The sequence below is a fragment of the Leopardus geoffroyi genome, chromosome E3 (genome assembly GCF_018350155.1).
Source record: "Leopardus geoffroyi isolate Oge1 chromosome E3, O.geoffroyi_Oge1_pat1.0, whole genome shotgun sequence".
Taxonomy (NCBI): domain Eukaryota; kingdom Metazoa; phylum Chordata; class Mammalia; order Carnivora; family Felidae; genus Leopardus; species Leopardus geoffroyi.
Window position 1 is genome coordinate 12592279 of NC_059340.1, and position 27264 is coordinate 12619542.

The 27264-nt window shown below is 43.4% G+C and overlaps 1 long non-coding RNA gene across 3 annotated transcripts in view; it reads right to left on the bottom strand.

Annotated features, from left to right (window-relative positions):
- Positions 1-6108: 6108 nt before the first annotated feature.
- LOC123589101 overlaps positions 6109-27264 on the bottom strand; it is a 68739-nt gene continuing 47583 nt past the window's right edge. The window contains exons 3-4 of one of the 3 annotated variants that reach the window (XR_006708162.1): positions 26817-26934; positions 6109-7555 (exon numbers count right to left, since the gene is read on the bottom strand). This is a non-coding gene — a long non-coding RNA (uncharacterized LOC123589101). Of the gene's footprint in view, positions 7556-15344; positions 17933-19997; positions 20518-26816; positions 26935-27264 lie in introns of those variants that run through there. The other 2 variants (XR_006708163.1, XR_006708161.1) reach the window with 2 other exon arrangements.

Below are 27264 nucleotides of genomic sequence, written 5' to 3' on the forward strand. Positions count from 1 at the left end.
CATGAGGTGGGCTTGCCCTGCCTACAGGCTATATAGCTACCGGGGCTTTTATTTGCCTCCCTGCACACAACTGCCAAACTCCATTCATGCTCACTGTTTAGGAAGCTTAGGACATAACAGAGAGCTCCCATGAACTGTGAAACTATATACGTGGCCCACGTTCTATTTCTCTCAGATTCTGTTGCTCTAGTGATATACAGCCGTCGGAATCTTTAAAGATCAGTGTTCTTTAATATTTATCGAGCCCAAATAAGCAAATAAGTAATAGAATTTCAGAGCATGATAAGTGCCAAGAAAAAGATGACGCAGGGTAAGGGGCTAAAGAATGGTGGAGGTGGGGTGATCAGTTAAGGTCTGTGGGAGGAGGTGACGTTGGAGCAGACACTGGAGTCAAGTGAGGGCCATGGCCCTTGAAGATCCGGAGAGAAGGTGTTCCACAGAACAGCAAGGGGAAAGCAACAAGCTGCACGTGATTAAGAAATAGCATGGGGAACAATGCGGGATGTCACCAAAGCCATGGTAGAGACTTGCAGTTTTATTCCAGGCATGATAAAAAGCCTCTGTGGGGTCTAAAGCAGGTGAGTAGCGAAGCGAATTCAGTTTTAAAAGATTACACGCCCAGGGTGCCTGGGTGGCTCAGTTGGTTGAGCATCCAACTCTTGATTTTGGCTTGGGTCATGATCTTTCAGTTTGTGAGATTGAGCCCCACGACTGTGTGAGACCGGCTTGGGATTCTCTCTCTCTCTCTCTCTCTCTCTCTCTCTCTCTCTCTCTCTCCCCCCCACTCACGTGCCTGCTCTCTTTCTCTCTCTCAAAATAAATAAATAAACTTTAAAAAATAAATAAATGAAAGATTACATGACCAAATGTTTGTTTTCAAAGATCACTCTGGCAGCAGTGTGAACAATGTACTCAGTTGAAGGGTTCAAAACAGTCAAGAAACAAGCTGGGGTCACTCACCGCAATACTCCAGGTGGAGTTGTCCAATCAGAAGTTAGAAAGACAAGTCTGACAGTCAGAAGACAGTAGCCAATGGACAAAGGCTGATGTGGGCGTCAGCAGCTTTTGTAGGTTTGGGTCCTTCTAGAAGCAGATGTGAAGACCGGATCACACGTGCATGAGATCTATATGGGGGGCAATTCCTGAAGAGGATAAAAAGGAGGAGGCAAAGAAGGCAGAGAGGGACTTCAGGCCATAAGGAGGTCTGGCGCCTTTGAAGGAGTGGGGCAAGGAGGATTGGACAGAAGAGCCTCTGATGACAGTACAGTTCCAAGAAAGGTTTGGCCAGGGCCCTGGGGAGTCTTCATGCCAAAATCGCCATAGGACTGGTCCCGCCATGTTTAGCCATTTACTGAGAACAGCCTGTGGGAGGCAGCCTCAGCAGGGAAGCAGGAGTGGATCCAGAAGCACAGCAGCTGGGGCCATCAGTCAGCCATGCTCTGCCGGCAGCCAATTTTCACGGCCACCAGAGCAGTCAGGAGTGTGGAAGGACCCATTCCCCCCGCCTTTTCAGGGACTTAGTTCCTATATCTCCATCCTGTCCATCTAGTCACAAGCATGCTTGAGGAAGTTGTATCGTAGGAAAACCTTCTCTTCGCGATCTCCAATCCTCCAAACAATGCTCTTTCTCTTCCCCCCACACATCCAAGTTCCTACAAAGAGTTACCCTCCACAAAAGATGCCTCCACTTTCCCATCCCTCTTTAGTACTCTTTGCTCCACTCTTCTCTCTCTCCTGCTCTTTCCAAAGCCCCAAGCTTGTCTTGTGAAGGCCATTAGCGGACCTCCATCTTGTTAAAGCTGATCGTAGAGACTCTACAGTTCTCTTCTTCCCTGATCTCTTGGCAGCATTTGATGAGGTGGATTACTCACTCCTTCTTAAAATACTTTCTCTCCACTGGTTTCTGTGATGTCACATCTGCAGTATTTTTATTCTCCTTCTCTCACTCCCTGCTGGTTCCATATACCTTCTAAACCTTCTCAGTCTCTTTTCCTTCTGCCTGGAAGAACCTATTGTCTTACTATATGTAATGGTGGGAAGTTACCTTGAAGTCTTTCATCTTCTCTCCTATGGGGCTTCAAATGAAAACTCTCTGCTCAGTTCTCCAGGTTTTACCTCCTCGGAAATCACAAATCTTTTCTTGCAAAGGAAAAGCGTTTGCTTTTCCTATTTTTTTTTTTTTTTTGGTAATATATTTTCTAAATTTGTTTAGCTTTTTAAGCTCTCATTGATTTTTTTAATTGATATAATTAGCATATGATATTATATTAGTTTCAGGTGTCCAATATAATGATTCGACATATGTATATACTGTGAAATGATCACCACAGTAAGGTTAGTTAACATCTGTCAACACACAGAGTTATAATTTTTCTTGTGATGAGAACTTTTAAGATTGACCCGCTGAGCAACTTTCAAGTATACAATGCAGCATTGTTACCTATAGTTGCTTTGTTATACAATTCTAGGACTTATTTTTTTTTATGTTTATTTATTTTTGAGAGAGAGAAAGAGTGTTTGTGGGGGATGGGCAGAGAGCAAGGGAGACACAGAATCCAAGCAGGCTCCAGGCTCTGACTGTCAGCACAGAGCCCGACGTGGGGCCTGAACTCACTAACTACGAGATCATGAGAAGTAATGCTCTTTCTCATCTGAAGTCACTGAGCTACCCAGTGCCCCTTTTCTAGGACTTATTTAATCTCATAAGTGGAAGTTTGTACTTTCGACCATCTTTACCTATTTTGCCCACCTCCAGCATCCCCTCCTCCCCACCTCTGGCAACCACCAATCTGTTCTCTAGGTCTGTGAGTATGTTGTTGTTTTGTTGTTGTTGCTGTTTTTAGGTTCCATGTATAAGTGATATCACACAGTATTTGTCTTTCTGCCTGACTTATTTCACTTAGCCTAACACCCTCAAGGTCCTTCCACGTCGTAACAAATGGCAGAATTTCAACAGCTTTTTATTATTATTATCATTAATTATTCTGCTAGGTGATACATTTTAAAAGCAAGGCTAATCTTTACCACCTTTTTCTTAACTGTGTCTGCCCTCCCCTGAACAATGGGATGCCTCACCTTGCATGAGTGGAGGGTGCTGGGGCAAACCAAATTTTTGAGAGTGAAATATCTCAGCACCAAACTGTCCATAAAGCCTGTCCACCTGTGTGTGTCTCAGAGGTATAATAAACTGTTACATACTTAAAACTTGTGATTCCCCACCCCCACATATCCAAATCCATATCACCTCTAGTCTCCCTCAACCAGAAGAATGGCTCCTCCATTCATTCAGTTGCTCAAGTCAGAAATCTGGGAAACGGCTCTACCAACTCCTGCTGGAGATGGGGAACCAGATCTTGCCCATACTTCTCTGTCCTTTCCCCAGTGTCTACTTCGCACCATCTCCACTCTACTGCCCAGCTCCTAGCCGTCATTATCTCTTCTCTGGAGAGCTGCAATAACCTTCCAACTGGTCCCCCTGCTTCCACTCATGCTTCTTTCCAATCCCATCCCCACACGGCAGCCTGAGAGGTCTGACAAAGCCCATCAGGTCCTGCAGACAACTTACTCTGTATCTCTTCAGTAATTTCCCATTGTACTTGCCATAAAATACAAAATGCTTGACATGGTCTCCAAGGCTCCACATGTTCTGTGTTCTGCCTCCCTGTCTAGACTTACAGCAAGCCACTTTGCTCCTCAAGCTCCGAAACTGGCCTTTCACCGTCTCTGACTGTTCCACACACTTTCCTCCCTCTGAGCCTTCACACATGCACATCTTTTCTCTCTCCTACACCCATTCCTTTGCCTTCTACTCAACTTTCTGCCTGAGATTAATCAAAGGGGCTTTTCCTGAACTTTCCAGTCCAAATCAAATCCCCAAGTTACTCTCGTGGCACCCATTTCTTTTCCCTCATGTCGGTGATCGTTATGTGTGATTATAAAGTCATGCATGAGAATTAACTGTTAAATGCTTCCCTTCCCATAGAATTAGGGGCAGGGACCTTGTGTGTTTTGCTCATCAGCTAGCACAGTCCCCAGCATGTAGTGGGGACTCACTATCTGCTGAAGGAATGAATGAATGGATCGTGTAGGATAAATAGAATAAGAAAGCAAAAAGGAAGAAGATAGAATCTTGGAAAAGGTTACATGTAAAAAGAGTGGGCAAAGGAAAAGAAGTCAGCAACAGAAACGGAAAGATCAGGAAAGAGGTAGAATCAGAAGAAAATGAGATTTGGGATCTCTAAGTAACTACCACTTGGAAGACAGGGCACAGAGTTTTCACTCTGTGCCCCAGACAGAAAATGCCCGTGTGGGCGAGGAGCTTCTGGAGTTAGCAGACCCTGCTGACATTAGTGTAAAATGTACAGGCACTGCTCGGCAACATGAAAACTCAACATACGCACACCTGTAGTACCTGCGACTTGACTCCTCGGTGTTTGCCCAAAAGAAGTGTGTGCACATGTGCACCCGCCAAAAAACATAGACACGAATGCTTACTGCAACCCGATTCATTCCAGTTAAAAACTGGAAACGACCCAAATGCCCATCAACAGTAATATGAACAAATTGTGATACATTCATGCAATGGAATACTAGATAGCAATGAAAATGAATTAGTCCTGTGACACACGGTGAGTTGGATACATCTCACGAACTTACTGTTGGACAAAGGGAGTCAGACAGCAAAGAGTAGATGCTGTATGATTCTCTTTGCGTAAAGTTCTAAACAAGGCGAAACTAATCTAGCAGTGCTGGAAATCAGAATGGTGGTTACCTTCAGGGAGATCATGTAGTGACTGAGACGAAGCACGAATGGGGTTTTGGGAGACGGTATGTTCCGGGATATGATTACCCGGATTTAGTTTATGCCTATTCGCTTGACTCACGCATGATTTGTGCACTCCCTGTTTGTTACACTTCGATAACAGTTTACTTCGGAAGACAACTTGGTAGTCTTCTATTTAAATTGCTTAGCAGCACTTAAAATAGATTATCACTGAATCTTTTCAGGAAATGGAAGTGTTGGTGTGTATGCCTCTGAGTGTGTATGTATGTGTGGGTGTTGAACACTGAATATTCTTCAGGAATGCAGTCAGGTGAAAGGAAACATCAGATTTATTATGCTCTCTTAAATGACTTGGCTACGTGCCATAGTGTTTCCATAAAAGTTTCTCCACTCAGTGAGAGTCAATCTACTTGTATTGTTAGAAGGATCTTACGGAACCCCAACCTATACCACATCTATCAAATTCCATTTTACCCTCTCCTTTTATTCAGTAAATCATTCAATCACTGAGCATTTTCTCCGCACCAATCCCTGTGAGGCGCATCGGGGATTCAGAGAAAACTCTATACGTCTCCCTTCTTATCTCTATTTTTGGGACCTGAGGAATCCAGCAGGGATGCTTGCCAAGAGCATCCAAAGCCACAGGAACAGGATCCGGGGCGAGACTGTGTGAGGTTTTCACCTAGAATAGCTGGAAATTGTGTAATCAAAGGAGCGAGGGAAGCCAGAGTCCAGTGGAAAGGAGACTTGGTACAAGGAATCAGAGATGGCGGTCAAGTTGACCTCAGGAAACAGACGCTGAAGAGATCAGGCACAGGTCAGGAAGTAGATGGAAAGATGGCCCAAGAGATCAGTGGAGAATCTAGAGCCTTGGTGGGAGGGATCCACCCTGGGTGCTTGGATCAACAACAGTGCATTGTCTCTCCAAATTGAAAAACAATATGAAACTGACTAAAAGTCTGGCTGCTTTGTGTTATCACCACACACCAGCGGTCCTAAAAAATGTTAGTAAAGTACTCCTGCCTAAGAATGCTCAGTACAGAAGTGTTTGAAAGGAAACAAAATGTTTAGGGGCGCCTGGGTGGCTCAGTCGGTTGACCGTCTGACTTCGGCTCAGGTCATGATCTCGGGGCCCGTGAGTTTGAGCCCCGCGTCGGGCTCTGTGCTGGCAGCTCAGAGCCTGGATCCTGCTTTGGATTCTGTGTCTCCCTGTCTCTCTGCCCCTTCCCTGCTCATGCTCTGTCTTTCTCTGTCTCAAAAATAAATAAAAACATTTAAAAATTAAAAAAAAAGAAAAAAGAAAACAAAGTGTTTGTACCATTATGTCTTAATTTTATTTTTGAATTGTTCTTGGCTACTATATAGAATATAATTGATGTTTTGTATATTGATCTTGTACCATGCAACTGGGAGCAGCCTAAATGTCCCTCACCTGGAAAATACACGAGCGGGTCTTAGTATATTCTTACTAACTGTATAGCAGCGAAAGCCATATCAACCAGTACTCTCCGTACGGCCTTGGGCAAGTCCAAAGCATAATTTTCAATTGCACTGTAACCTAATGCCACTTACACAAAGTTTCGAAACATGTAAAACCCTACATGGTGTACGGATCATTGTAAAAGCCCACAGAGTACATGGCATGACCAACATGGGAGGAGAGTAATGACCCCAGGAGCCGGGGGGAGAGAGGAAGGCGATCAGAACGGGTGCACAGGACACCGGTGTTTTGTCATTTTTTCAAGCCTAGAGGTGGAAACCGCACGTTCATTATTTTTATTACCTGTTCTTTTCCCACGTGTCAGGAAGATCTCATAATACAAATAAAATGTTTGACCCACACACAAAAAAATACTCCTGCCTGCCAGGGAGGACTGTATCTGCCTGACCCTTCATCCTCCAGTGCGGGCGAAAGAGTCAGAAGAAAAAAAAAAAGCTGACATATGTGAAGGTGTCAAGAGCCCATTGCTGTTGGTGGCCTGAGACGGGCAAAGAGCCAGGTGAAAAAAAATCTGGCTTTCTGCGGAAGAGGCTCTTGCAGAATGTTATCTGAAGGCAAGACGCCATGTTCTTAATGCTGATGTAGGGTAAAAAGGTTACCATCCCTGTGACAATGTGCTCCAAAACGCCGTGCCCAGACCTTGTCACACAGAAGCAGGCAGGGATGACTCAAGTCTAAAGAGCTCTAAATCCGGGAAACAGTATGCCCGTTATAAGCAGGCACCGTGACATTTTGGAATATGGGTTGGTAAGGCTCTCCATGTTAAGTAGGCTTTACAAGTTGTTATTACAATCACGTTAGCGCAGCACTACAGCAAACGTCCCACGTCCACAGATGATTCTTTCCAAGAAACCTATTGGTTTGCTTTTCTTCTCTTTTCCTTCTGAATAGCAGCTGACAGACAAAGGGGAGCTGGCCTGGGCCTTTGATGCCAATGCCAACTGAACAATAGCCCTGCTTGTGGCAATCGCCCTCTTTGTTCAGCCAGGAGAATGCGGAGGCTGTTGCTCATTGGATCTCGTGCATGTGGGTGGCCAGAGCAAGGTGCATTTGGCAGCCAGATGTAGATTCTGGGTGGTATGAGCTGACTGTCCACATAGCGAAAGCTTGGGACTTGGCTGGGACTCCCCTGACCAGTGCAATCACGGAGACCAGATGGACTCGTCTTCTCGTCCTTTGAAGATGGTCCTTTATTTAGCTACAGGGAAGAAGCAGCCAACCGTCTGACCTGGAAAGCGTTCTCGGGCAGCCCGGTTCTTTTCGTGCGACATCTAAGAGAGAGGGAAAGTGTGCTGTTGAAAGGAAAATTTAGGGACAGCCTCCGCAAGCCACTGAGGACTCTGCAAAATCGCACGTACGAGTGGGCACCAGAGGTTCAATTAACCGGTGGGAGCTTCCCATTTATTTTCCTAGGGCAGTTCCACTTAGAAGGCAGATGACACTTCAGGGAATTTGTCACCATTTCCAGGGGCTTCTGTGCTGTTGCTGCTACTGCTGTAATGGCTACTGCTGCCAACAGAACCCCTTCTCCCCACCGGAGGGCTCCTCCCTCCAGCCCACCCTCGTAGAAGGGCAATCTGGACACGGCCAGTGGGCTGGAGCCCAGGGGTTTTGCTTGCCATGCCCGTTTGCACAGCTCTCAGGTGGAGGTCCTGAGATAGAATCACAGTCCCATGGGGACCCGGTTGCGGCCAAGGTGAGTTGCAGTTCAGAGGGTTCCATGCTCTGCCCATCCTGGGTCACAGGGTTCCTCTAAAATGAGCTAGAGCTCTAGAGCTGGGCCCTCCCACCTAACAAATCCTTTGGGAATCCACCAACCACCTCGCGTTTTGAGCTCTGTGTCTCTGGTGTGGTTTCCACACTACAGCCTCACGCTCTCGCTGGCTAACCCCCTTTACATAGTCTCCCTAGCTGCATGGTATTCCCACTTTGGGTGAGGGCTTCACCCCTAACCACAAACTCTTTGCCCATAGAGCCGGCTCTGGGATCCTACTCACCAGCCACTTGGGATGGAGGTGGAGGTCTGGGGGCACAGGGCCACCATGCACAGTTGTACAAGTTGTTCACTGCACAAGGTTTTCCAGCCAGGATGATGAATGGAGGCTGAAATCAGGTCCATAGGATCTGGACTACTTTCACTTCATCAGCGCCTAATGAGTGCAAATGCCAGTGCTCGTTACTTTTTGTTTCACTTGCTCAGATCAGCACACTCTTTTTTGAAGAGCTGTTACCCTCTTAACTTGAACCTCATAGTTCTAGTTGGAACTACCAATCTAAGTACCCGAGTACCCAAACACCTGGCCTCCGGAGTAGATGCATGGCACAAGCTGGGACAACCAGAGTCCTTCCCAAAGACTTTCTGCTAAGGGAAAAGAGTCTTTTCTCAGTGGGGGCCAAGGTGGCAGAATGCGAGTCCAGAAGCACCAGGGGCTGAATTTCCCACCATGTGGAAGAAACTGGAGTATAGTAAAAGATAATGAAGCCAACATGTAAGGAAACGAAGAGACAAGAAATGGAGAGAGTCCCCTGTAGGCCCTGACTCAGGGCATCGTTGAGGCCAGTCGCACAGTCCTCCATCCCAACCCTGCCTTCTCCCAGTTTTCTTTCACGAGCCCACAAATCTTCTCTGGGTTTCCTCTAGTCTGTACTGTTTCTATTGCTTGCAACCAAGAGAGCTCTGATAGACACGTGTCCAATAAAGATCTTCTTAAATACCAACTCTGCCGGGAAAAGAGAAACTAACATTTATATAAGGTCTAATATGTACCCACCATGAACTCGATGCTTTTATATATTATATCATTTTAATTCGCTTACAAACCAGCAGTAGGGAATATTAATCTCCTCGCTTTTCAGATGAGGAAACTGAGGCACAAAAAAGGTTGAGGAACTTTCCAAAAATCACAGAACCTAGAAATCTTCTACGAAGTTCAGTCTTCTCTGTACAATGGGACACAAAAAGCTTTGAAATATTCGCCACCATCTTATGAAAGAGGCTTCCCCACAGAGATAGCCTCAGTATCAATCATGCTAGAAATCCCAGATTTATCACATTTTATTTATCAGGTGTTGAACATTTGAGTTGTTTCCACATTTTAGCTACTCTGAATCATGCTGCTATGAACATTCATGGACAAGTGTTTGTGTGAACATAAGCTTTTAATTCTCTTGGGTATCTATCTACCACCGGAACAGATGGGTTTTATGGTAACTCTATATTTAACTTTTTGGGTACCTGCCAGACTGTTGCCCAAGTGTCTATACCATTTCATATCGCCACTAGCAATGTAGGAGGGTTCCAATTTCTCCACAGCCTCACTGAAACTTGTGATTATCTTTTTTTATTATAACCATTCTAGTGGATGGGAAGTAGTCTCTCATTAGGGTTTTGACTTGTGTTTCCCTGGTGACTAAAGATGTTGGGTATCCTTTGATGTGCCTATTGGTCATTTGTACATCTTTGTAGAATTATCTTTTCAAGTCCTTGGGCTACTTGCCTTTGCATTATTGAATTGTATGAGTTCTGCATATGTTTTAGGTAAAAGTCCCTTACAAGATACATGATTTTCAAATATTTTCTCCCATCTTTGGGTTGTCTTCACACTTTTTTGATAGTGTCCTTTGAAGCACAAAAGTTTGTAATTTTGAAGTCCTATTTAACTATGTTTTTTCTTTTGTTGCTTTTGCTTCTGGTGCCGTACCTAAGAAACTCCGTCTAGCTCAAGGTCACAAAGATTTACTCTTTTATTGTCTTCTAAGAGTTTTATAGTTTTTGCTCTTACATTTAGGTCTATGATCCTTTGTGAGTAAATCATGGCATATGTGTGAAGAAGTGGTCCACTTCATTCTTTTACATGCAGATATCCAGTTGTCCCATCACTATTGCTGAAAAGACTATTCTTTCCTTACCCAATCGTCTTGGCACCTTTCAAAATCAATTGACTGTAAACATAAGAGTTTATTTCTGATGTGTTTTATTTCATGATTTACAAGTCTATTCTTATGTCAATACCACCGGCTCAATTAATGTAGCTACTCAGTAAAGTTTTGAAATGAGGAAGTGTGAATCCTCTAAATGTGTTGCTTTTCAAGATTGGTTTGGCCATTGTGGTTCCCTTGCACTTCCATATGAATTTTAGGATCAAATTGTTAATTCTGCAAAACTGGAAGTTGGGATTTTGAAAGGGTGTGCCTTGAACCTGTTGATCATTTTGGGGAGTGTTGCCACCTTAACTATGCTGTCTTTCAATTTATGAACATGGATTCCATTTATTTCTATCTTCTTTAATTTTTTCATTGATATACAAGCCTTGCATTTCTTTTTAAAATTTATCCCTAAGTATTTTATTCTTTTTAACGCTCATGTAAGTGGAATTATTTTCTTAATTTCATTTTGGAATTGTTCGTTGCTACTATATAGAATATAATTGATATTTTGTGTATTGATCTTGTACCATGCAACTTTGCTGAACTCCCTTATTAGTTCCAATAGTTTGTGTGTGCATTATGTGTGTGTTTATGTACATGTGTATTCCTTGGGATATTTAATATACAAAATCATGTCATCTGCAAGGAGAGATAATTTCACTACTTTCTTTTCAATCTGGTTGCATTTTACTTCTTTTTCTTGACTAATTGCCCTTACTGGAACCCCCAGTACCATGTTGAGTACAAGTAATGAGAGCAAACATCCTTGTCTTGTTCCTGATGTTAAGGTGAAAACTTTCACCATTAAGTATGATGTTACCTGTGGGTTTTTTGTACTGTACGTACTTTATCAGGTTCAGCAAGTACCCTTCTATTCCTTGTTTGTGAAGTGTTTTTGTCATGAAGAGGTGTTAAACTTTTTTCAAATACTTATTCTGTGTCTATTCAGATGATCAGTAGTTTTTGTCCTTTATTCTACACATATAGTATATTACAATGATTGATGTTTGGATGTTAAACCAATTTTTAATTCCTGGGACAAATCCTAGCTGGTCAAAAGTGATGTGTAATCACTTTTATGTGTTGCTGGATTTGATTTTTTAGTATATGATTAAGGATTTCTGGGTATGTATTCATGAGGCAAAGAGGCCAATAGTTTCCTTTACTTGTGCTGTCTTTGCCTGGTTTTGGGTAAAGTTAATACTGACCTCATAGAGTAAGTTGGTAAGTGTTCCCTTGTCTCTGATGTTTTGGAAATGTTTGTGAAGAACTGATACTAATTGCTCTTTAAATGTTTGATAGAATTCAGAAGTGAAATCATCTGAGCCTGGGTTTTTCTCTGTGAAAAGTTATTAAACTACTAATTTCATCTCTTTATTTGTTATAGGTCTATTCATGTTTTCTACTTCTTCTGGAGTCATTTTTAGTGTTTGTGTTTTTCTAGAAATTTGTCTATTTCATCTAAGTCATCTAATTGGTTAGAATACAGTTGATCATGGTATTCCCCTATAATCCTTTTTATTCCTCTAAGGTAAGTAGTGATGTTTCCCTTTTTATTCCTGACTTTAGTAATTTGAGCCTCTTTTTTCTGGCTACTCTAGGTAGAGATTTATCAATTTTGTTGATCCTTTTAAAGAATCAGCTTTTGGTTTTGTTAAATTTCTCTATCTTTATTCTATTTTCAATTTCATGACTCTCCACTCTGATCGTTATGACTTCCTTCCTTCTGTTTGCTTTAGGCTTCATTTATTTTTCTTTTTCCAGTTTCTTAAGGTGAAAGATTGGGTTGTTGATTTGAGATGATTCTTTCTTTTAAATATAGGTATTTACAATGGTAAGTTTAGCTCTGAGCACTGCTTTAGCTTAATCCCACAAGATTCAGTATGTTCTGTCTTCATTTTCATGGCTCTCAATGTACTTTCTTTGCTTTTTCTTTTTTTTTTTTTTTTCTTTCTTTCTTTCTTTCTTTCTTTCTTTCTTTCTTTCCTTTTTCTTTTCTTTTCTTTTGTTTTTTCTTTTGAGACAGAGAGAGTGCACATGAGCAGGGGAGAAGGGCAGAGAGAAAGGGAGAGAGAGAGAGAGAGAGAATCCTAAAGAGGCTTCACATTCAGCATAGAGCCTGATGTAGGGCTTGATCCCAATACCCTGAGATCATGACTTAAGCCAAAACCAAGAGTCGGACACTAAAGTGAGTGAGCAACCCTGGCATCCTTTTTTTTTTTTTAAGATTTTATTTTAAAGTAATATCTACATTCAACATGGGGCTGGAACTCATGACCCCAAGATCAAGAGTCGCATGCTCTACTCACTGAGCCAGCAGGGTATCTCTCAATGTACTTTTTCATTTCCTTTGTGATTTTTCTTCATTTAGGAGTATGTTGTTTAATTTCCACATATTTTTGAACTTTCCCAATTTCTGTTATTGGTGTTATCTAATTTCACTCCATTGTGATTAAAGAACATACTTTTCATGATTTCAATGCTTTTATATTTATTGAGGCTTTTTAATGGCCTAGTATATGATCTATGCTGGAGAATGTTCCACAGGCACTTGAAGAGAATATGTTTTACTGTTGTCGTGTAGAGTGTCCTATAGAAACCTTTCAGCTCTAGTTGGTTTATATTGTTGTTCAAGTCGTTTATTTCCTTGTTGGGTTTCCACTTAGTTCTATCTGTTACAAAAAGTGGGCTATTGAAGTTCTGAACTGTAATTATTTGAATTGTCTATCTCTCTTTAGTTCTATCAAGTTTTTGCTTCATGTATTTTGGGGCTCTGCTTTTAGATGCATATATACTTAGAATTGTTAAATTTTCCTGATGAATTGAACCTTTTATCATTATAAAGTGTTCCTCATCTGTAGTAACATGTTGTTTTGAAAACAATTTTGTCTGTATTAATATAACCACTACACCTTTTTTATAGCTGCTGATATACCTTTTTCCATACCTTTGCTTTCAACCTATTTGTATCTTTGGATCTAAAGTGTGTGCCCTAAAGGCAGAAAAGATTTAGATCTTGTTTTTTTTTTTTTATTCAGGATGACAATCTCTGCCTCTTGACAGAATTGTTTAATCTATTCACATTTCATGTTATTACTGCTGTAGTTGAATTTACATCTGCCATTTTACTTTTTGTTCTCTATATGGTTCAAGTCAATTTTGTTCTTCTCTCCTTCTTTCTCCTTTCTTTTGCATTAATTTAACATTTTGTAGTGTAATATTTAAGTTCCTTTTAATTATTCTTTCACCATATATATTTCTGTTATTTTCTAACAGTGGCTCTATGGCTTACCATATACATCTTAACTTATCAGAATTTACTTCAAATTTATAGTAACTAATCCCAGTGGCATATAAAAACATTACTCCTCTATAGCTCTATTCCATCGTCTACATTTTTATGCTATTATTGATATGCATACTGTGTCTATATACATTACAAACCCAACAATACATTTCTATAATTATTATGCTACATAGTTTTATGTCTGTTAAAGAAGATGAGAGAGGAAATGAGAACAAGTATTTATAGAGCTTGTTACATGAACCTTCTTACTTGCCATTTCTGATTCTCTTCATTTGTTCCTTGTGCATTCAAGATACCATCTGGTGTTGTTTCTTATTCTTATACAGCTTTGCTCCCACTTGCCTCCTTTGTGCTGTTATTGTCAAATATATTACATTTTTATATGTTATCAACATGAGAATACAAGTATATGTGTGTGTGTATAGTTTTATACAATTGCTCTTCAAATCAATTAAGGGAAGAAAGAAGAAAAATATGCATTTATGCTGTCTTTTATAATTACATAATTACCTTTATTGGTGTTCTTCCCTTTTTTGTGTAGATTTGAACTACTGCTTGGGGTTACTTGTTTTCAGCCTTGCAGAACTTTCTTTAGTACTTCTCATAAGACAGGCCTGGTAGCAATACATTATTTTGGTTTTTGTTTATCTGAAAATGTCTGTATCTCACCTTCATTTTTGAAAGATAGTTTTACTGGATGTCAGATTCTTGGTTGACAGGCTTTTTTCACTGAGCACTTTGAATGTTTCATCCCACTACCTTCTGGACCCCTTAGTTTCTGATGAGAAGTCAATTGTTAATCTCTTTGGGACTCCCTTGAACATGAGTAGTTTTCTCTTTGTCTTGTCTTTACCCACACCTAGGGTAGAGCTTCTACCTTGTAAGTGGAGGCTGGGTGGAGGAAGAGAACTCTAGACCTCTCAGTTGCTCTGGCCTAGATTAGTGCTTCTACAACATAGAGCTAGGGGAAGCAGGAAAGGATGAGAAATTCTGGTGGCCTGCCCCTTCTAGGGAAAGACACTAGGCCTCAACCAGGATAATGTTCTTGGCTGCACCCACATAGAGTGGAGCTTCTATCACACTGAGCTGAGGGGTTGGTTGGGAGGCAGGGAGAGGAAGCAAGCCATGGCTCAATGCCATAGACTGACTGTTCTTAATGTGATTTTGTATGTTTTCTTGAATAAATGTTTCTTAATTTGCTGTATGCCTTTAGGACAATTTCCAGAGTCCTCAGTTGTTGGGTTTTTTAATTTAATTTTTACTCATTAATGGTTGTTTTCCTGGGTGTGAGGATCCATGGAGCTCCTCATACTGTCATACTAGAAGTTGTCTCCAATACACATTGTTTTGAAAGTTGCAAAATTTTACATCCTTCTTTTTTCACTTGGCTTAGAAATTTTCTATTTTATTACAAACTCTTCACAAATGTCATTTCTAACTGTTGCACAATAGTCCAGCAAGTTGGATATACCAACTTTAATAAACTTTTTATTTTAGAACAGTTTAGATTTACAGAAAAATTGGGAAGACAGATTTTCAATATATGCTACGCTCAGTTTTGCCTCTATTAACAACCTATATATACTCTACAATTTGCTTTTTGTTTGCTTCTCGTTTTACACTGTTTAAGTAATGACATGGTGAACACCTTTGTGCATAAATATTCTTTTCTTTATTATTTTTCTTAAGTAGGCTTCACACCCAGCATGGAACCCAACGCAGGGCCTGAACTCACAACCCTGAGATTAAGACCTGAACTGAGATCAAGACCCAGATGCCTAACCAACTGAGTCACCCAGGCGCACCTGTGCATAGATATTCTTTTGTATTTTTGGTTATTTCCTTGGTGTAGACTATTTTTCAGAGGCATAATTATGTGGTCAAAGGGTTTTAGAACATATTTGATTCCCCCCAAATCGAAGTCCTTAACTTGGGTCTATTACCAAAATTCTATTTATCATCAGAGTTTCCACCCTACACGTTACAATTTCTAGTTTTGTTCAGGTAAGAGATGTGTCTCTTAAGCATAGCCCCTGGCAAAGGATAACCATGAGGCTAAATGGTTTGCAAAAACTGATTGAAGTCATAGGTACAATGATCTTGACACTCCCGGCCAATATGGCCAGTCACCCAGAGTGATCAGTCTAATCATGATTAAATACATAAAAGGGCAGTTAGCCTTTTAAATTTGACCACAAGATAGAGAACCAAACACAAGTTACTTAAATTTGGTTCTATGTGGTGGCATGTTGACCTAGACAAGTGATTATCAAGTGTGATTCCCAGACCAGCAGAATCACTGGCCTACAGAGGTCAGATATTGAGGGCTGACACCAATAGTGAGATGTAGGAATCAAAATCTTCAAACCTTAAAGTCTGACATGCTTTGCCTCACATCTAGCCCCAAGTGCTGTCTGTGTGTGTCTGCTGCAAATATTTTGGCTTTCTCCAATTGATAAAGGAAAGGACGGAGGAAGGATGTAAGATTAACATTATGATGACCATTTGCGAGTAATCTGACATGGGAAAAGGAGGTAATAAATCACCAATATTATACAACCACTCTTTGGTATTTAGGCCAGGCTGACTCTGGCTGGAGGGAGGTTGCTAAGGCTCAGAACACATAACATGCAAGTTCAATGTTCTCTCTGAACTGGGGTTTGAAAGAAAGGTCTTGGTACTTGCTTGGCCTGTTCACCTCTGGCCTCAAATAACCCTTATTATACATAGATTTGGGCTAGAGATGGGAAAATTAGAAGGCTCCTGAGACTCATTTCTTGCACTTGAAGGCTACAGAGGCTACCATAGCGCCTGAGTAGCCACTGGCCAGTGGCCCACAATGAGTGACACTACGATAGCAGGGAACTGTGGTCATACAGTCTAGGAGAGGCATCCTCACAGAGGTCATGAATGTGTCTGAGGCTCCACAGAAAGACTGCATAAATAAGTTTTCCCTCACCTACCCCAGTAGTGCTAAGAGATACAAGTGTCATGGTCTCAGAAACAGAGCTTAGCTTGAACGTCCTGTGTTTGTTAAAAAATCATATAGGTGCTGGGGAATTTTAAATGCTTGTCAATGCTTCATAGTATAAGGGACCAAGCCAAACTCTGGCATTTGAGAGGTTTCCCTGGAGTTCACAAGCTCTAACTTCTCCCTCACTATGGTGCATTTAGAGTGGGGATGGGTGGTTGGCTGTGGGGCAAGCTGATGAGGCCAAGGTCAGCCAACCCATGCAATGGTCTTGGCACTGTCTCCAAGTACTGACTACTGGAGGTTGGGGAAGGGAAGGGGGAAGGGAGGAGCAACAGAATTAGTCATACCCAAGTCGAAAGGTAGGAAACTGGAGGCCGAAAAGGCCTTATAACGTGGAAAAAGATAAGTCATCTGGGGCCAGAGGGAAGTTTAGTCCCCCTTTCCGAATTAAAGTAGGGTTCCCTGTCTGATCTATGACGGAGGGGTGAGGAGGGAAGAATGTGGTTCTCTAGAAGACCTCAAGAATGGGAACCCCACTTCTGGATGTGCAAAGTGCAAGCGTTTGTCTAAAATGCCCAGCTCCGGCTCCTGCCAGAACTTAATAATAATTATAAAGCACTATCCAAAAAAGAGGAAAATGCACCTGCATTTGTAATCCCAGATTCTTCCCAGATTTTACCAATTTGGGGGTACAAATGATGTTACATTAGTAGGTAATCCCGGCTGTATCTAGTGCCAAATCCCACCTGCATAGCTGTCAGACTTCTGACCCTGTTGGCATTCCCCTCCCCATTAAGATCCCCCCGGGAGTGCTCAGAAGGTCTTCCAGGTCTGGCACACTGCCTGAACCCTGCTCCAAACTGTGACCTCAGCCTTCTCCTTGGGCCAAGAACTCTGGCAGTCCGCTCATGGCCGCCCACAAAGAGATCTGTTCTGGGACACCCTGTTATTCTACCAAGAGGAGCAAATAGCTCTTTGTCACTTGTCTGGTTTGGTCTGGGGCCTGGAAGAAATTAAGATATCCAGGCAAAAGAGCAATCTGGAATTCAGAGACCAGACGGGTCAGTACGTACTGCGTTTTTATGGGCACAAATATGTACTATGCAAACTGGCATTCCTAATAATTGCCTCTGATAAATAACAGTATGCTACAGTGCACTGTGGTTTCATCTTAGCTTTAAAATTAAGACACGTAATATAACTCACACGTGCAATTTTTCAATTTTTCCCTTGCAGTTCATCTTCTCAGATTGTCAGAGATGATAATGATTATTGTTCGCTTGGGTAGCTCTGGCCTGGCGGAAGATCACAGAAGGAACAGACTAATAATAACATTAGCCCTTTACACTGGGTTCAGGGAGCAAAGCAATGCCTGTGGCCGAGGCTGGGGGTCGGGTGATCATTGTGGAGGAGCTGTTTTGGAGACACTTGTCCACATTCCTAGAAAGAGAAAATTCCATCTAATAGATTGATCAACTCCCATGGTGGTATTGGTGAGCTATTTAAAAAAATTTTTTTTAAATATTTTCTTATTTTTGAGACAGAGAGAGACAGAGTGGGAGCCAGGGAAGGGCAGAGAGAGAGGGAGACACAGAATCTGAAGCAGGCTCCAGGCTCTGAGCTGTCAGAAACCAATGCGGGGCTCAAACCCACAAACTGTGAGATCATGACATGAGCCTAAGTTGGATGCTTAACTGACTGAGCCACCCAGGCGTCCCCCCACCTTTTTTTTTTAAATGTTTATTTATTTTTGAGACAGACAGAGACAGAGAAGGAGCCAGGGAGGGGCAGAGAGAGAGGGAGACACAGTTGGTTAGCTATTTAAAAACATTTTTGGAGAGGGACACCTGGGTGGCTCAGTCGGTTAAGTGTCTAGCTCTCGATTTCAGTTCAGGTCATGATCTCACAGTTTGTGGGTTCGAGCCCCACATCAGGCTCTGTGCTGATAGCATGGAGCCTGCTTGTGATTCTCTCTCTCTCCTCTCTCTCTCTGCACCTCCCTGCTTTCACTCTCTCTCTTTCAATCTCAAAAAAATAAAATAAACATTAAAAAAAATTTTTTTTTGCTTTTTAAAACTTTATTGAATTTTGGCTTAAAAAGTAATGCATAATTGTTTAAACAACTCAAATAATTCCAAGGCATATAATAGGCTCTCTCTTTTCCCCTTTAATTCCACCATTTTATTTGCCATTTTTCCTTCATTTATTTAAATACATGTGAACATAGTCACATTTTTAGGGTTTTTTTTTTTTTTTTCCATAACACAGATCTAATCATTAGATACTGATAGGTATGACTCTTGTGCCTGGAAAACAAACACAGCAGTGTCCAGAGTTGTAATAAATAACCAGAGCTATCATGTCAAAACATGGTAGCTGCTGTGTGACAGGCGCTGTCCTCAGCTCCTTGGCTGTCACCTCATTTAGTCGTATAGCAAAGTTATGGGATAGGTATTATTATTCCCATTTTACAAATGAGAAAACTGAGGAGTGCCTGGAGGGTTCGGTCGGTTAAGTGTCCAACTTTGGCTCAGGTCATGATCTCACAGCTCGAAGGGCTCGAGCCCCGTGTCGGGCTCTGTGCTGACAGCTCAGAGGCTAAAGCCTGCTTCGGATTCTGTGTCTCCCTCTCTCTCTCTGCCCCTCCCCTACTCATATTCTCCCTCTCTTTCTCTCTCTCAAATATAAAATAAAACATAGAAAAAATTACAAATGAGAAAACTGAGGCTAAGAGCAGTGAAGCCCGGCCATGGGGTCTGTGAGGACAGAAACCTTGATTTTTGTTCCCCACAGTCTCCCAGCACCCAGCATGGTGGCCGGCAGGTAGCAGAGCTCGATGAGTAGATTTCGGCTCTGCCGTGGTTGTGCGGGTCCGCGTGGACAGCCAGTGGTGGAGTAGGGCGTGAACCCAGCTCTCAGCTACCACATAACATCGACAGCCTTGAGGTAGTAGCACTGGAAAGAGACTAGAGAACTTTGCACGTCGATCTCCCCTTAGCCCAGAAGACTCACAAGCAAGCTCCCCCCTTCTGAGCCTGCCCAGACTAGGGGCGGGGTGGGATCTCCCGGGCCGGCAAGTGGAACTATGGCTCTGGTAGGGTTTCTTCCTCAGGGCCCTGCCCACAGTTTTATTCTAACACCCCCGTGAAAATGATTCTTAGTGCTCAGAATAGCTACAAAGGCAGGGATGCCTGGGTGGCTCTGTGGGTTGAGTGTTCTGACTCCTTTTTTTTTTTTTTTTTTTAATGTTTATTTATTTTGAGAGAGAACACGAGTATAGGAGGGGAAGAGAAAGAGAGGGAAAGATAGAATCCCAAGCAGGCCCCATGCTGTTAGCACTGAGCCTGATGCAGGACTCGATCCCACAAACCATGAGATCATGACCTGAGCCCAAATCAAGAGCCAGAGGCTTAACTGACTGAGCCACCCAGGTGCCCCAAGTGTCTGACTCTTGATTTGGGCTCAGGTCATGATCCCAGTGTCATAGGATCGAGCTCCACGTTGGAGTCTGCGCTGAACATGGAGCCTGCTTAAGATTCTTTCTCTCCTCCCCTCTCCTCTGCTTGAGCTCTTTCTCTGTTCAAAAGAAAAAAAGAAAAAGACTATCTACAAAGGCAGACAAACAGCAAAGCCTTCTGGAGACTGGACGAGGATCAGTGCTTCTGCCTTGCTGATTGAGAAGAAACCAATGAAAAAGTGAATCGATGAACATGCTCTGGACAACCGTGGACTCTCAGGCACATTCACTAGAGTATCTCAGCTTACTCCCTGAATGGCAGGGTGATTTTGCAGATGAAGACACTGAGGCTCAATGAGGTACAAAGACCGTCCACAGCTCTAAGGCGGTGGACCCGCGTGGTCTGCCTGCCCGTTCAGGCTTCTCCTACAGTCAGCATTCAGGAAATGCCATCATGTTTCACTCAAGAGCTCAAGGCTGCCGTTTGTCAGCTCACAAGGGTGCACTGGGTCCATTTGCTCTGCCGTTAACTCCGGCCGCTGCTTCTCTAGATCTCAACAGCTAGAAGCTAAAAGAGCATAAGAAGAAATTAAAGATGCATACATGAGTTATTTTCCCACTATGATATTTCAAGAAAATAACGCTCCCAAGAACATGCCTGGTTTTATTTTTTGTTTGTTGGTTTTGGTTTTGGGAGCAAAAGCTTTGGAGAAAAAAACCCCATAAGATTGGGAGCAAAAGCTTTGGAGAAAAAACCCCCGTAAGATTGAAATGGACTGAAACCCAGAGAGGAGAAAGGGGCTGGCTGAACAGAGGAGGGGCAGCCTGCTTCCTGGAAGGAGCATGGTTGGAAACAAGAGCTTGTGATTTAAGGCAAGGAGGAGGGAACTCAACTGGCATCGTGACTGGGCAGGGTGCTGGGGAAAGAGACAAAAGCAACATCCAAGTGGCCCCAGGTTGCACGGGATGAGGGACCCGAGAGGCTGCATGACCCAGAGGAAGAACGGAGGAAGGCCCCACAGGAGCAGTGTGGGACGTGAGAGAGCTCTAGCAATGCAGGTGGGCTCTCTGGAAATTGGAGTCATGGGTGGAGGGCTGGAGTCCTGCAGTCTGGGCGCCGAGATCCGCCAGGAGCTCCCGCATGCACGGGAGGCTTGCGAGGAAGGCGACCTTTCCCGGGACCTGCCAGATAGCAGCATTTTCACTATTGTCACGTCAACTTACACCCCGCTTGTAGCTGGGGACTGAGAATCCTGGCAAAGAGAAGGCACACTATTTCCGTTTTGTTGTTGTTGTTGTTTTGCCACAATTGCATACACTGCCTGAAACTCACTCATTAAAAAAGACCAACATCTTAAAAGCTGCATGTGAATGTTTCTGAGCTGAGTAGTTGTTTGAGGCTTGATGGTACATTTTCAGAGCCAGCCCCCTAACAGGCTTCCCGCCTGTCCTTCTCCCACCCCCTCACCCCTCCACAACACACATGGGCACAGCCAGCACCTGACATGACTGCCCCTCCGGTTACACTTTCTCATCTCCCTCCTGTCGGGCCTTGTCCGAATTAAGTGAAACCCACTGGTCCCAAGGACGGTGCTGTGCTGTTCCTCTACTCAGCAGCTTGTTAATACTGAAGAGAAGGATTACATTTGAAAGCAAGTACTGCCTTTATCTTATTGTGATGCTGTTCTCTGATTCTCCTGCACTGCTTTGAATAATCAGTATTTGGGGGTGGGGGGAAAGAAAGAAAGAAAGAAAGAAAAAAAACGGTTAACCTCTCCATTGGCCTTCAGCGTGGTGGCTCCAATGAGCTGTCACAAACAGCGTTCCGTAACAAATGAGATTATACCTCTCTTCATTATCCACCCTTTTCAGCGCATACAGTAGCAATGCGGAGACCTTCAGGGATCACGTCAACCAAATCCCAAGTTAGAGATGTTTAAATTCAAAAATCCACACTCCGTTGCACCTGTTCTTTCCCGGCTACCGTGGTGAATTTGGGGTTTACATAGAACTCCTTGAAAATTTATTTTAAAGTAAATGGAGGCTTGTTTCACGATTGAAAAGTTATTTCAACATGCATCCGAGACAGCGTGGCCGCAAATGGAGTATAAAGGCAAGAGGATCCTGACTTGCGATTTTCGTTTTAGCCTGGCGCATTCAAAGCAGTAATCTACGTTGTGCCCAGCCAAGTGGTGAGAGACTATGTTAGAAAGATTAAAGGATTATTTTTTTTAATCCACTGGAACTCCAGCCACGGCCCCTCTCTCAGTAACATTAATAACTATAATGGACTGAATTCACATACCTCTTTTCTTCAAGACTCTCAAAATGTTTTTGCCAAATGGAACTCACCAAATCGCAGATGAATTTAAAGAGATCACCTGGACAAACTCCTTATATAAAGAGGAAGCTTGAGGCCCAGGGAAGTTCACTGACTTGGTCCGGGTCTTGCGTCCACTTTCTGACAAGGCAGAGAGCTCAAACCCAGGCCCTCAGGTTTTTCGGCCTGGGGTGTTCTTCCCCCAACACCCTGGCTCCTCAAAATATGGTCGTGGATATGCTGCATCCACTTGTCAGAGAAGCAGAGTCCCAGGCCCCATCCCAGAGCTGCGGAATCCAAATCTGCATTTTTTAAGGTTTTTTTTTTAAGTTTATTTATTTATTTTGAGAGAAAGAGAGTGTGAGCGGGCGAGGGGCAGGGAGAGAGGGAGGGAGAAAGAGAGAGAGAGAGAGAGAGAGAGAGAATCCCAAGCAGGCTCCACACTGCCAGTGCAGAGCCTGACATGGGGCTCAATCTCACAAACCATTGAGAGCCAACATCAAGAGTGGGACGCTTAACCGACTGAACCACCCAGACGCCCCTAGATCTGCATTTTTAACCAGAGTCCTCAGTGTCTGTGTGCATATTAAAGTCCCAGAAGCCCTGCTTTACATCTAACTGTCACTGTCCACAGCACTATGACCTTTGCACTTGACATCAGGCCATTTTCTGGACATGCCCAAGAAAGTACAATAAAATAAGTACAGTAATGGTGTGGGAAGAACATTCTTTACTGAAAGAAAAGTGTTATAGTGACATCTGATCATAGCAAGGGAAGAAAAAGTTCAGAGGAGGATCCTTGCGGAGTTTTCGTGGACATCTTATGCTGGGCACCTGCAAAAATAGGGTCCTTGTCCTGAACAAGCTTATACTTGGGTAGGAGACTGAAATCTAGAGCCTGGGAGCAAAAATAGACCATTCAATTCTAAATCAGGATGTAGAGTCTAGAGAGAACGTCCAGCGGGTCACCCCTAACTTATCTTCCTTTTTGTTGCCAAAGAGAAATTTCTACTCTGCGATTTTGACTGACTCTCAGGCTTCAGTGACCCACTACTGCCTGCAAGATAAAGTGCAAAGTCCCCTGAATAGCTCCTGGGAGCCCCTCTTCAGCCTCAGCACTCTCTTTCCCATCACCCCTTTTCATGCCCCTATGCCCCAGAAACACTAAGTTACTTGCGGTTAGTTCCCTAATCTGCCTGCCTTCATTCATCCCAGAACGTCTGCAAGAGGCTTTCCCCATGAATGCATTTTTTCTTCTGCATCCCCTTATCTGGCTACTTTTTCTCATCCTTATGGTCTCTGGTGACTGTGCTCACATTATGCCCTGAGTTATAGACTAAATGTTTGAGCTCTCCCAAAATTCCTGTACTGAAGCTCCAACCCCCAATGTGATGATGTGATGGTATTTGGAGGTAGGGCCTTTGGGAAGTAATTAAGTCTAGATGAGGTCATGAGGCCTCAGGATGGAGTTGACACCTTTCTAAAATGGGGAAGAGATGCCAGGGCGCTGTCTCTACAGCATGAGAACTCACAGCAAGAAGGCAGCTCTCTGCAAGCCTGCAAGGGGGCTCTCGCCATTAACCAAATCTGCCAGCACTTTGATCTTGGACTCCACAGCCTCCAGAACTATGAGAAGTAAATGTTTGTCTGTTGTTTAAGCCACTCTGTCTGTGGTATTTTGTTAAAGCATCCTGAACAGGACTGAGATACCCGGTGTTCATAACTACAATGCTCGCTGATTTTTACTCATCTGTCTTCCCACAAACAGCAGACTCCACGAGGCTGGGGAACATGTCTCTCATTCAATATTCCAGAACGTTGAGCCCAGCACATAGAACACACTCCATAAATGCTTGCTGAATGAAAAAGAGTGCATGTGAACAAATCTGTACGTGCAGGAGATAGAATTTGAGCTGAGCCCCGAAAGGTTTTAAAGGCTATGGAGGGAAGGGGCACGTGGGTGGCTTAGCTGTTTGGGCCTCTGACTCTTGATTTCAGTTCAGTTCATCATCCCGGGGTCGTGGGATCGAGCCCTGAGTCGGGCTCCATGCTGAGAGTGCAGAGCCTGCTTGAAATTCTCTCTCCTTCTCTCTCTGCCCCTCTCCCAGTCATGCTTTCTCTCTCTCTCTCTGAAAATAAATAAATACACTTTAAAAAAAAAAAGGTTATAGAGGGGCGCCCGGGTAGCTCAGTCGGTTGAGCGTCTGACTTCAGCTCAGGTCATGATCTCACAGTCTGTGAGTTTGAGCCCCGTGTCAGGCTCTGTGCTGACAGCTCGGAGCCTGGAGTCTGCTTCGGATTCTGTGTCTCCTCCTCTCTCTGCCCCTCCCCTGCTCATGCTTTGTCTGTTTCTCAATAATAAATAAACGTTAAAAAAATTAAAAAAAAAAAAAAAGGCTATGGAGGGGAGGAAAGGTATGAGTGTAGACACAGAAACAAACATGGTGGTGGGTGCATGAATGAATGCATGGAGAGGACAAGGGAAGTGAGGAGGATATCAAGGATTTGTCTAAGACAGTGAGAAGAGAAAATGGGATTTGAGGTCGAGAGAAGGAAGTTGATTTTTTATTGTTACTACTGGCAATTTTTAAATTATTTTACCAATAAGTATAATATAGGTACAGTAAACTACATGTACATTCAGAGTGTGCTTTGATTAATTTTCACATACATATACTGTTCTAGGCTGAATTATGCTGTCTCCTTGTCAAAATTCATGTTGAAATCCCGAACCCTCCAGTACCTTTGAAATGTGGCTGTATTTGGAGATAGGGTCTTAAAGGACCTAAATAAGTTAAAGTGAGATCATTAGGGTGGGCCCGAATCCATAATGACATCATTATGGTGTCCCCATAAGCAAAGGAGGATAGGACACAGTCCTAAGAACAGATCAGGCACAGATACACACAGAGAGAAGACCACGTGAGCACACGGGGTGAAGACGGCCGTCTGCAGGCCAAGGAGAGAGGCCTCAGAAGGAACCAACCATGCCCACACCTTGATCTGGGACTTCCAGCCCCCAGGACCAGGAATAAACCTCTGTTGTTTAAGCCCCCCAGTCTGTGGTGTTTGTTACAGCAGCGTAAGGAGACTGATAACACATGCCATGGAAGCACCCTCCAGATTCAAATCCAAAACATTCCCAGCACACCAAAAAGGAGCCTGAATTCGACTGCAGTGACAGTTGGATGTCATTTTTGGCTCCTAAGCGGGAGACTTGCCAAGGCAAAATGGAATTTTGGGAAGATCAGAGTAGGAAGAGGAGACTAGGATGAGCTGGCAGTGGGCATAGTGAAGATGAGTAGGGGAGAGAAAGAGACGGTGGGGGAAAGATCCAGAATCTCGCTGAAGCCAGGAAATCCACGAGAGGGTGGCGGTGAAGGAGATTAAAGGGCATTTTATTTTTAAAAAAAATTTTAATGTTTATTTTTGAGAGAGAGAGAGACACACACAGAGCATGCATGGGGGAGGGGCAGAGAGAGAGGGACACACAGAATCTGAAGCAGGCTCCAGGCTCTCAGCTGTCAGCACAGAGCCCCATGTGGGGCTCAAACCCACGGACCACAAGATCATGGCCTGAGCCGAAGTCGGACACCTAACCGACTGAGCCACCCGGGTACCCCTTAAAGGGCATTTTAAAGAGCTGGGAAAATAGCAATGGGGAACGAGGAGACTCCAAAGTCTTTGTCTAGGAGACTAATGTGAGAAAGTATTGATGACCAATGTTGGATGTTTTGGGGGAAAAGGTCAGCTGGCATGGGAGACCATGAGTGCCACACTGGGTTTGGGTGGATATGACATGCCCAAATGGTTTAAGCACAACCCTGGAGCCTAAGGGAAGCCAGGATAGGACCGTAATGCGACTGGGTTTAGAGACGTGGACTGTGTGTGGAGAGGAGGCCAAAACGAACACAGTAACAAAATAATAATACCAGCCAGCGTGTATTAAGTGCTTACTTCCTGGAAGGTGTTGCACTAAAGGCTTTTCCATAGGCGACCTCATTTACTCCTCACAATGGTCCTTGAGGGAACACTCTGTCATTATCATTGTTTGACTAAGAAGGAAAATGAGGCACAGAGAGACGAAGTAACTTGTCTAAGGCCACACAGCCAATAAATGGTAGATCTGGTTTTGAACTCAGGCACACAGACACCAGTTCACCCAATTTAGTGCACTTGGAAGAAAGAGAAGGCATCTGAAGAGAAGACCGTCTGACCTTTTTGACCTTTTCTTTTTTTTTTTTTTAATCTCCCGGTCTCCAAACAAGCTAACCTCATTCTATTCCATTCCATTGTTTAAAATGCCTCAAACTCAAACTATGGTGCCGATGCCTTCAGAAATGGACAAGGTTTACCTTCAATAAGTTTCTCCTGATGCCTAACCTCGAACACCCTGGCTGTATTTTAATAAAGGACGCTGCCTCCCCTCTGTTCTGCTGCCCCGGGAGCTTGGGTCAGCTGCCTGGCTTTATTATCATCTCACATCCCTGAAAGACAGTATATTTACTGGCAGCTGTTGCAATTACTTACAAATGTGAACTTCTTACCCTATTCCCTCGCTTCTGGCGGAAGCTCCTCCTCCACGGTCACTTCTCTCTGGGACCGCTCTGCTTTCTTCATGTCTCTGGCACGTGGAACCCCAGGATAGCTCATAGTCCCCGCGGTCTAGAGGAAGACAAGATTACATTTCCATGAATGTGCTTCCACGCCTGTTTTGCAATTTCAGAGTTGTCCACAGGCCTGAAGAAATATCTTCTACTGAAGCAAATAAAAGACACTGACAGGTGCAAAACTCTGAACCAACAGGATTCAGCCAAGAGGGTCTCTAGGCCTTTCTCTTCATACGATTTTGTCTCCTCTCTTACTGTGTTCCAGATTCATCTCTCTGTGAGTTATTTTTTAAACTTTTTTGCTTCTGATAATTGTGCCTTTATAAAATAGCCCCTCATGTGCATCCAGCAAATGTGCAAACTGTTTCATAATTAAACAGAGTTC